Genomic DNA, 7,855 nt, shown 5'->3' on the forward strand with positions numbered 1-7,855 from the left:
CTAAACACCCTAGCAACCCATGCTATGTTCTTGATGTGCTGTTTATATCCTGCTGTAAAGCCAGTGGCCAAGGTCACCACTACAGCAGCCTGGCCCATGCAGGTTTGCATTGGATTCAGACAGTCGGTAAAGAAACAACGGAGCCAAAACCTGGTGGGCCATCATCTTTAATCCTAACTTGCACCCGGCAGGCAAGTAAAAACACACTCTGGGCTCCAAAATCCATTCATTCAGTGCTCACAAAGCTACTGATTTATTCAAATTTTCCTAGAATCAAAGGTTTCTAGCTCACCAGACTTATTCACCTCTGTTCCCCATCTCCTTCCTTCTCTCTGCACAAACTCTGCACGAACTGGCTTTTCCTTCAGCACTCTGCCATCTTGGCTGCTTCTCCTGGCCTCCACATGGTCTCTCTCTTCTCTTCTCTCTGCTCTCTCCTCTAATGCTAATAATCTCAGGAACCGAGAGAGCAAGCTCTGGGTCTGCCCCACTTTATAGTGTAGAAATCCAGACCTTTAATCCAATATACAAAATAGGGAAGTTTCTAATACAAAGTCGTCACTTATCTGAGGCATGATGGGATTGCACCACCCCACATCAAAAAAGGTGGGAAAGGCTTAGTCCTAAAACCAAGCCCCAGGCTACAAGGATCCTGCCTGCCCACAGCCCGCCCCCAACACACATTAATATCACCTGGGTGATGGCCTCCACGAGGGCAGTGCCATCTTTAACAAAGTGAGCATAATATATTTTATCTGCCCAACACCGCACAAGTTTCTGGGCTGTCATAAATATGAACAAGGTCAGGGTCCCTTAGTAAGAGATCTAAAATATATGTTGAATAAAGAAAAGATTGAGAAGATCAAGACTTAAGCTTAATGTCCTCTCCCAGGAAGGTCAGAATTTTAATAAATGTATCTTGGAAAAATGAAACAAAGAAACAAACAAAAAAAACAAACCTCAAAAACTTGAAGCCATTAACTTCTGAGAAAGGGTTTTGGGGTAACCAGAGGTCAATGGGAATGAGAAAGGGGAATTAGACACCATAAATGACATCTCATAGGCAGCTACCAAAGTTACTCAGTCCCAATTTAATTTTATTCCACTCAGAAAAGTCACAAAAGGCCTAATATGCTTGGGCTTGGCCTGAGATGGTTACATAAATTGCCATCTCAATTTAGAAGAAAACAGACAAAATTGAAATAATATGATACAGTTTGACAGATTTGTTCATGAGGTGAGTCCAGTGAAGACAGAGGTAGGAAATAACTCTTCCTGGAAAAATCCAGGCTTCCTAGAAACAGCAGCATTTGAACTGTATTCTCCAGATCTCAGAGAATGCGAAGGAGTTCAGCAAGTGACTAAATGATAAAGAAGACGAGAGCCTAACAATGCCATTGACAGGTCTCAGTCTTATGTAGATAGGGAAACGCCCTGCCAGACGGACCACGTTGAAGATATGATGGACACATACCATCCAGCTATACCTCCTCTTCTTACACTCATGTCACCTTTTTCAAGGGCAGAGTCTCCCCTCTTTTCATTCTCCCGTTGCCTTGGCACATTTCTGTGTTGTGACAATCAAGGTTGATTGTCTTGGATTAGTTATACAGTGAGCTTAATTTTCCTTTTGAGTTGTGTAAGACCAGGAGCCATCATCATGACCATTCACATGCAGGTTCCCATTGGATTCGGGTAGACGATAAAGAAATGGCAGAGTCAGAGGATGGGGGGCCATCCTATTTATTGGTGTCTCACCAAGACAGGCAAACCACAAAAGAAGACAAGGGAAAAGCAGAAAACCAGCTCTTCCCATGAAGGGCAAGGGATCAGGGGAGCCCCTGCAATTGTGATAGCAGGAACTGTGTGTCTGAGCTCCTGGTCTGTCCCACTTTATAGTGTAGAAAACCAAAATCCCTTAATCCAATATACAAACAAGGAAGTCTCCGATACAAAGTCACTTATCCAAGGCATAATTGGATTCCTCATGAGAGTGCACCACCCAGATCATACAATCAGTCAAGGGTGTGGGGAAAAGCTTAGTCCCAAAACCAAACCTCAGGCTACAACAACCTGGCCTGCTTATAGCCTGTCCCCCACACCCAATATAAGTCACAAGCGAGCAAACATATATATCATGTTTACAAACTTATTTGACCAACAAGTTGTTAACCATTCCAAATGTGCTTGAGTCTGTGATTAGTTTTGCTGAGGAGATTTTCTGTTTGGGAACGTGGGTAGCTTTTCAACCCTGCTTGTCTGGTAGCATTATGCAGATTTAATAAGAACTCAGGTTGCAGGAAATTTGGGGAGACAAAGAGATGTTAAGCCAACATTATGTGAATATGTATTGCCTCTGAGTACATTTGAGCAATGAAGGCAAAATGGTTGCTACCTGATAGGTCATAGTTAACAAAGGAATGACCACATCTGCTTACTTATAAAGCCTGATGTCCCTGTTTGTTCACCCCCAATCCCCTTTATCTTCTCTGAGGAAATAATGCAGCTAATAGGAAAAGGCCCTCTCTGCTTTCTGTTTCTTATCTGCGATGGTGATCAATTTTATCATTCTCTTGAATAAATGAATACTGCCTGCTAAGTACTTGTTGACATTTCCATAGCAAAGGTGATAGTTCCTGTTATTGGGTCTAAAAAAAGGGATTTGGGCAAGAGCACAATGGATTTCTGGATATTTATTTCAAGGATGTGCATCTGAAAAGAATCATAAGAAAACACTGAGACAGAAGGGGAGGTGTTTAAGGCAGCAGGAAAGCTGGCTCCCAGTCTCTCAGAGAGAACTGGTTTGTGTGAATGAACCTCCCAAAATCTCTGATCCCTTTTTTATAAAATGAAAGAGGACTGGCTGACTTCTCAGACCCTTTCCTTCTTCTAAAACCTCACATGACAGTTTGAGGTGCTGTGGAATCTAGGTTTTGGAAAATATGAGTGAAATTCTCACCTGTGATACTATTTGCCCAATATATTTACTCCCTCTTATTTCTTGCTAACAAAAAAGCTAATGTTTAGTTTTTGGAGGAGGGTGCATCATTGCATTTGGCATTAAGAGACCATCATGTTCCCAACATCCTTTTCAAGTAGGTTTGGCCACAGGACACATTTCTGGCAAAAGGTTTCAAAGAAGACTTTGCTGAAGGCTCTAGAAGACTTTTACTTTTCCTGAAATATTTAGTGACATTTCTCTTCTCTTTCCTGCCTTGAATAAAAACAAGAACTACAGTACCCATCTTGTGACTATGAGGTGAAATCATGTTGTATTGGACATCACTGAGCAGCCACAAATCTTCGGAATTACTGTATGACACAAAAAAACCTTTAGTTTAAGCCTCTATAGGTTTGTTTTTTTGTTGTTATTGGTAAGACTGGCCTTCTCTTTGGGCCTTATAGGTCAAGACATGCAATCTTGGGAAGTTGAAACGAGTCTCTTTTTTTTAAATTAATTAATTTATTTTAATTTATTGCATTTACATAGATTCATGTGTTCCACCGAGTACATCGCCCCCACCCCCGTGTTCCCCTCAACCTCTCCCTTGCCTCCCTCCCCCACACACCTTCCCCCTTCCCTCCAGGATTTGCTGTCCTGCTCTCTATAACGCTGTGTTTTATATATATATAATTTCACCAATCTCTTTCCCTTCTCTGATCCCATCCTCTCATCCCCTTTCCTTCTTTACTCTTTCTCTCTGGTCCCTTTGATCTCACCTCTGTCTCTATTCTGCTCCTCACTTCACATTGTTCATTAGATTCCTCAAATGAGTGACGACATATGGTATTTTTCTTTCTCTGCCTGGCTTATTTCACTTAGCATAATAGTTTTCAGGTCCATCCATGTTGTTGCAAAAGATTTCCTTCTTTTTCATGGCTGTGTAGTATTCCATTGTGTATATATATATATAAGGTCTACCAGAAAGTTCTGTCCGTTTCTATCACAAGTTTTGACATGTAAGTACATGTTTATTTGGTGCATGTGTGCCTCTCTATTTTTATCACTTAATGTATACATACTGACGTAGCAAATTAACTAAAGCAAAGTTGATTCACATTAGTCTTATGTGTGAAGCCATAGTGTACCCATGGCTACTGATAAAGTTCATTTACGTCACTGTAATTTTTATGAATTTCAACAGGGAAGAAATGCTACAGAAGCATGTCTGTCACATCTGCCAAATTCCCTGGATTTAGCACCCTCTGACTATCACTTGTTTTTGTCCTTACAAAATTTTTTGAAGGGCAAAAAATTCAAAAATGAAGAAGATATCAAACAAGCACTGGTTCAATTTTTTGCATCAAAAAAGATAAAACATTTTTCAAAAATGGGATATACAAATTGCCCTCACGCTGGCAAGAAATCATTAATAATAATGGCAATTATATTATTTAATAAAGTTTATTGATAGTAAGAAAAATTTGTATTTTGTTTTATTCCAAAAACGGACAGAACTTTCCGGTAGACCTTATATATGTACCACTGCTTTTTAATCCAACCGTCCACTGGCAGATACTTGAGTTGTTTCCAGATCTTGGCTATTGTAAACAATGCTGCAATAAACATGGGGGTGCATTGCTTCTTTTGAATCAGTGATTTGGTATTCCTAGGTTATATTTCTAATAGTGGGATAGCTGGGTCAAAAGGCAGTTAGATTTTTAATTTTTTGAGGAATCTCCATACTGTTTTTCACAGAGGCTGCACCAGTCTGCATTCCCACCAGCAGTGCAGGAGGGTTCCCTTTTCTCCACATCCTCGCCAGCACTTATTATGTGTTGTTTTGTTAATGAGCGCCATTCTGACTGGTGTGAGGTGGTATCATATTGTGGTTTTAATTTGCATTTCTCTAATGATTAGTGATGTTGAACATTTTTTCATCTGCCTATTGGCCATCTGTATGTCCTCTTTGTAGAAGTGTCTATTCTTTTCTTCTGCCCAATATTTGATTGGATTATTTGTCTTTCTGGTATTGAGTTTTACAAGTTCTTTATAAATTTTGGTTATTAACCTCTTATCTAACATATTGTCGAATATGTTCTCCCATTGTGTGGTTTGTCTTTTTATTTTGTTTATATTGTCTTTAGCTGTGCAAAAGCTTTTTAGTTTGATATAGTCCCATTTGTTCATCTTGTCCTTTATTTCACTTGCCTGTGGAGGTAACTCAGCAAATATATTGCTGAGAGAGATGTTGGAGAGCTTACTGCCTATGTTTTCTTCTAAGATGCTTATGGTTTCATGACTTACATTTAAGTCCTTTATCCATTTTGAGTTTATTTTTGTGAATGGTGTAAGTTGGTGGTCTAGAATAAAGATGTTTATTTAAAATGTTAAACATTTAGATTTTATTCCTGCTCGCTCTATAACCTTTAGAGTATATGTTCTTGTCCTGGCCTATGGTAGCACAGTGGATAAAGCAAAGACCTGGAATGCTGAGGTCACCGGTTCTAATCCAGGCTTGCTTGGTCAAGGTACATATGGGAGTTGATGATTCCTGCTTCTCCCCCTTTTTCTCTCTCCTCTCTAAATTAATAAATAAAAATCTAAAAAAAAAGGTATCTGTTCTTTTAAACATGTGTTGAAAGCCAGAATATTTCAAGGCATCTACACCATATGCTTATTGATTGTGTGGCCAAGACTTAAAGCACAGGCTGGTATAGAGATCTCTGGGGCAAAATAAAAAAATTTCTGGTAGCAGAAAAGTTATCTCAATAGAGTTTTTGTTCTCTCTTTCTACTATTACCTTTTCAAATTCTTATTTTTCCATAGGAAGGCTAATACACTAAATCACAATAAGAGGCTAGATATTCAATAATTACTCCTTAGAAAATGCTTAATTCAGACAAGTACATGGTAGAATAATGAGAATATGCATAGGAAGGTCTTTTCTTTTTTATATGGCTAAATAAGAGTTTTTAAAAGATATTTAAATAATAGCCTATAGGTAAAAATCTACACTATCTCTACATGAGGCTAACTTGACATTTAAAGTAGAAGTTGATAAAGACCTATTTGTAGGTTTCATTCTCACTGATAGAGGAAAAATTGAGAATACAGAAATATAGATAACCCAAATCATTTATACTTGTGTTCTGGAAGCACTCCAGAATAAGCGTTTTGATACATACCTCACATATACACATCCTACATTCATTTGTCCATAAATCTCTTTTCAGTTTATTTTTATCACAGAGACACTGATGTACAGAATGTGGCACCCGAGGGGGACAAATAACTACCACTTCACTATAATAAAAATTTGGCAGTAAATATTTTCATGTCAAGTATACAATGACTTCACCCACATAGAAAGCTACAGTTCATTGTCTTATGTTCCATCATAGCCCTTGCTAGGTTGACAGAAAGCCATACCCTGGATCTACAGTAGTGTTGCACGGAGGAAGCACCACTCTCCTGGTTAAAGGTACTCCATGTCTTAGATGTGCATGTCGGCTCTCCCAAGCACACTGCTGCTCCCAAGGAAACCCTTGATATATGGGCTATCAATCCTCAGTGTGTTTACAGAGAGCTCCCCAACTGGGATATGCTGCTGGAGGAAATACTAGATACAGTACAGCACACAATACATTTCAATTAAAGCAGAAAGAAGTCAGTACCTTATATAGTGCAATATGAAGCTAGAAGAAGTATCCCAATTGTAAAACTTAAAGATAAAATTCTTAGCAATATTGGATAGTAGCTTTCAAGGTATGCAATATGTTGGAAGACATCACACTGCATTTCCTTTCTCATCCTCAACATTTTATTCCAGATCGAGGTGACATCAGGTTAAAATGACTGGCAGCTTTGTCTGGACAAAAGAAAGAACTCAGTTTGAGAAGGCACAATATGTACTGATTGGAGGAACAAGGTAGAGAGAGAGAGACTAGCTCACCCATTTTGCCTTGGCGATATTCCACAGAGAGGGGCGTTTGTTATGAATGAATGTCAAGGGCATTTTAAGTTCATGGCTTCTCTTGATAAACATAGTTCAAAACCATCTCTAGATTTGTTATTAGGAAGGAGACACTCCAAGTAAAAAAATGGGGACTTGATTAGGCCCCAGTTCCCCTTTCACACCCATAAGTTGCTCTTTTGAGGAGTTTCTAAAGCTTTGTGATTCCTAATGCCATCACTATGTTCAGCTGCCAAGGGTCTATGATTCTCTTTCAGCATTCTAGTCAGTGGTGGGATTCAGCTAATTCATACCAGTTCAGCAGAACCAATAGCTAATTTTTTGTTGAGTTCAGTAAACCGGTTGTTAAAATGGCACGTGTAATCAGGGTTCTCTCTAAAGTGGGCACCTGGGTAGCCGCCCAATATGGAAATCACTAATTTACATTCCTTTCTCTTTTTTAATGTTCATCTGCACAAGAGTGTATTCTAAGCACCCATAGTAATGTTTATTCCAACCACAGGTGAAAAAAATTGCAAGTGAGGATGCCAATCAAGAAGCAATATGGAAATATCTTAACAGTTTTATTGTTAGGTATTATTTAATATTTTTTTCATTAATCGCTTCTCTGCCTTTTGGCTAAGATCAAGTGTAATATTTTTTTCATTAATATTTTAAAACTCTTATATAACAATCTAGTTTTGTGTACTTCTTTTATTGTCCTTGTTTAAGTATTCAATACATGAAATAATAAACTAGCTTTTGGTATATTATATTTTTATACTGAAAATGGTCATTAGGGCAGAGAACTGGTTGTTAAATTATTTGAATCCCACCACTGATTCTACCCTAGTATAGAGCTAAACTCTTCTTTTTGTTTTTCATCAATATGGTTGAGATTTTCAAGAGAAATTTTACTAAAGCAGACAAAGTAATATGATCAGATCATATATATATAT

At 38.4% G+C, this 7,855-nt stretch overlaps 1 pseudogene; it reads left to right on the forward strand.

Moving 5' to 3' along the window:
- The first annotated feature begins 7,515 nt into the window (after positions 1 to 7,515).
- On the forward strand, positions 7,516 to 7,582 carry LOC136327729 (U2 spliceosomal RNA; annotated as a pseudogene).
- Positions 7,583 to 7,855: the final 273 nt, after the last annotated feature.

This window comes from Saccopteryx bilineata, chromosome 2 (genome assembly GCF_036850765.1).
Source record: "Saccopteryx bilineata isolate mSacBil1 chromosome 2, mSacBil1_pri_phased_curated, whole genome shotgun sequence".
Taxonomy (NCBI): Eukaryota; Metazoa; Chordata; class Mammalia; order Chiroptera; family Emballonuridae; genus Saccopteryx; species Saccopteryx bilineata.